Below are 3,360 nucleotides of genomic sequence, written 5' to 3' on the forward strand. Positions count from 1 at the left end.
CTGGCGCTTTGGTTTCACTGTTGGAAAGCTGTAACAAACACATCGCTGCTCCAAGCAGGACATGATAACAAAGCCAGGAGCAGCTGGGGAGAGTGTCTGGATGGCCACTACAGCCAGCTCCAGAGGACAGAGCCTCTATTATACTACCTATCGTGAAATAGATTTGAGAGTGATTTATGGATGATGGAAACTGATGGCGATATGCTTGACCATCAACATCTATATTACGGTGGAAAACTAAACTAAACTAAATCCCCAGAATGTAAAGGGGAATGTAAATGAGATTGGAAAGAGGACTGGAAAGGAGACTGTAAAGGGGAATGTAAATGAACCTGTAAATGAGGCTGTAAAGGAAATTGTACACCGGGACTGGTAAAGGGAGAATGTAAAGGACGCTGTAAATGAGGTGTAAAGGAAAGTAACGGACTGCTTAAAGGAAAGTAAAGGGGACTGTTAAAGGAGAATGTAAAGTTGGACTCGTAAAGGGGATCGTGTAAGGCTGGAAAGGAGCTGTAAAGGGGTTATCTGTAAATGGGTATGTAAAGGGGTATCTGTAAAGGAGCGTAAGTATCGTAAAGGGGACTGTTACAAGGAGGACTGTACAAGAGGGACTGTAAGGGGTATCTGTAAAGGAGTCACTGAAAGGGTACTGTTATAAGGAGGACTTAATGGGTTATCTGTAAAGGTACTGAAAAAGCTGCAAAGGGGTAAGGTGTAAGTTTCTGTAAAGGGACTGTAAAGGGTTATCTGTTAAAGGACTAAAGAACTCGTAGAAGGGTACGTAAGGAGGTTATCTGTAAAGTAGAACTGTAAAGAGGGTTATCTGTAAAGGGGACTGTAAAGGGGTTATCTGTAAAAGGAGCTGTAAGGGTATCTGTAAAGCGAGACTGTAAAGGGGTTATTGTAAAGGAGACTGTAAAGGTTGTGATGATGAAGGGTTAGCTGTAAAGGGACTGTAAGAGGAGTTAAACTAAAGGGTTTCTGTAAGGACGACTGTAATTACTGCTACGGGTCTGTACATGTTAAAGGAGACTGTTAGAGGGTTATCTGTAAAGGGAACTGTTTAAGGGGTTATTTTCTGTAAAGGAGACTGTAAAGGGAACTGTTAAGGGGTCTGTACATGAGACTGTAAAGGAGATGTAGGGGTTATCTGTAAGCGGTCACCAGGGGTCATCAGACCTGCTTCGATGGCCTCTCCAGTAACCCCAGGGCCTGGTGGGAGMTTGATGTTGCATCGTGTTGAATAGAAGAACGTTGTAATGGAGATAGATGTCCCTGCTGGCTCTGTTGTGCAGGAGACATGCTGCTGTGAAGGTCAGAGTTGACACTCCATCTGTAGGAATAAAAGACACTGGTGGAATTCAGACTCAAAACGGACTAAACAAATAATCTTCCCTCATTTGTTCTTTTTGAAAGCCGAACATGGATATTATTCCATTGGATAAGATTGTTTTTTAATACTAGCCAAAGGGAGAGTAATTTTCAACGTAATCCACAACAAACATGTTTGCAATCACTTTCGGCTTGTTCTGGTGGAAAAGTCAGTCATTCACACATGTTAACCATCGAAGGGAGGCGAATGGAAAACAGGAATGATGAGCGATGGTTTCATGTCTGTCTCTTGATAGATATCTCATATCACATCGGCTAAAGCTCATACAAACAGATGATCCCCATCATCCAACCTGGTCTCATAGACTAGACGTAACATAGTGAAAGTATGAAACTCAAAACGTGTACGATATGTTACCCTTGGTATGGTTACATAAGACAGATGGTTACTTTTAAGGAAAAAATGAAAGTAGGGTGGTTGGTCGGGGTGGATGGGTGGGCGTATACTAGTAAGTCCTATCTGTCCTGAGGAGTATTCATCCTGCAACCTGCCATGGTGAATCTCCAATGTGATTAATCAGACTGGACATGTGATGATATCAATGTGATTAATCAGACTGGACATGTGATGATATCAACGTGATTAATCAGACTGGACATGTGATGATATCAATGTGATTAATCAGACTGGACATGTNGAGTATCAATTCACAGTAGTCATAAAGTTAAAGAGCACTGTATAGTAATGGCATTATTGATGTACCCATAAAGAAAACATTCCTTACTATATATGTGCGTACTGAACCAAACTGTTAAGTGACWGAACTCCAACACAACAAGGACAACATTGTGGTTGAAACATGCTGCAGTAGTAGTAGTAGTAGGAGTGTGTTTAACAGAGTTGATATGATATATGTGCGGTGACTCTGTTGAACGTGTTCTGATTTGTTAGAGCTCTCAAAGTACCACGATTCCCTCCGGTTTTTCCATTGACATTAGTCATTCCGAAACCTCAGCGTGAGTAGCTGACTGTGGTCAAGCGAAAAGAGAATGTTTCTCCGTGTGAGTGGGGAAGCACGGATGTAAGGAGAGAGGACAACACCTGTTTATTAGTGTTACTCTACGGAAAAGGCCGGCCTGGTTTCTTAAAGTGCCGTTTCTCATTGTTGGTTCAAAGGCTGTGTGAGCCTTCTCCTTTAAACGGACCTCGCCACATCTGTTTTCCACAGGGAGGTTTATTAAAAGGTTAAATCGGGACCGATCCATGATGAGCTTCTTATGGGTTTATTTTGTCTCAGATGTGTCCTGTCGTGTCCTTGCAGACTTCCCTCAGTAGGAGTGCTCCTAAACGTCCTGAGGTAATATGGACTACAGTAAAGAAGCCTAACCTGTCTCAAGCTCCTCTATTTGAGCGGTAAATCTGCTTTATGTCTGTGGAAATTAATTGAATACGGCCATAAAGGGCTTGCTATATTGTGAATTAGTTTGGATGGTAAAAAGTGCACACCTGTCGGAAGAGAGATTCTAAAACAATGTTCCACTTGAACTAAAAGCTGATCCATGTCTAAAACGTGTTCCACTTGGACTGAAAGCTGCGCCATGTCTAAAACATATTCGACTTGACAAAGCCTGGCCGTGTTCCTGTGACTTAAGCTGTCCAATTCTAACAATTATTCCACTTGACTAAGAGCTGAGCTTCTAAAACATATTCCACTGAACTAAAGCTGATCCATATCTAAACATATTCCACTTGACTAAAAGCTGAGTCATATCTAAAAACATATTCCACTTTGAACTAAAAAGCTATCCCAATTATGCTAAAATCATATTCCACCTTGACTAAAGCTGATCCAATATCTAAAACATTATTCCACTTGACTAAAGCTGATCCTATATCTAAACATATTCCACTTGACTAAAGCTGATCCATATCTAAAACATATTCCACTTGACTAAAGCTGATCCCATAATCTAAAACATATTCCACTTGACTAAAGCTTGTATCGATATCAATAAATAGTCCAGGAT

The sequence above is a fragment of the Salvelinus sp. IW2-2015 genome, linkage group LG2, assembly GCF_002910315.2.
Source record: "Salvelinus sp. IW2-2015 linkage group LG2, ASM291031v2, whole genome shotgun sequence".
Taxonomy (NCBI): domain Eukaryota; kingdom Metazoa; phylum Chordata; class Actinopteri; order Salmoniformes; family Salmonidae; genus Salvelinus; species Salvelinus sp. IW2-2015.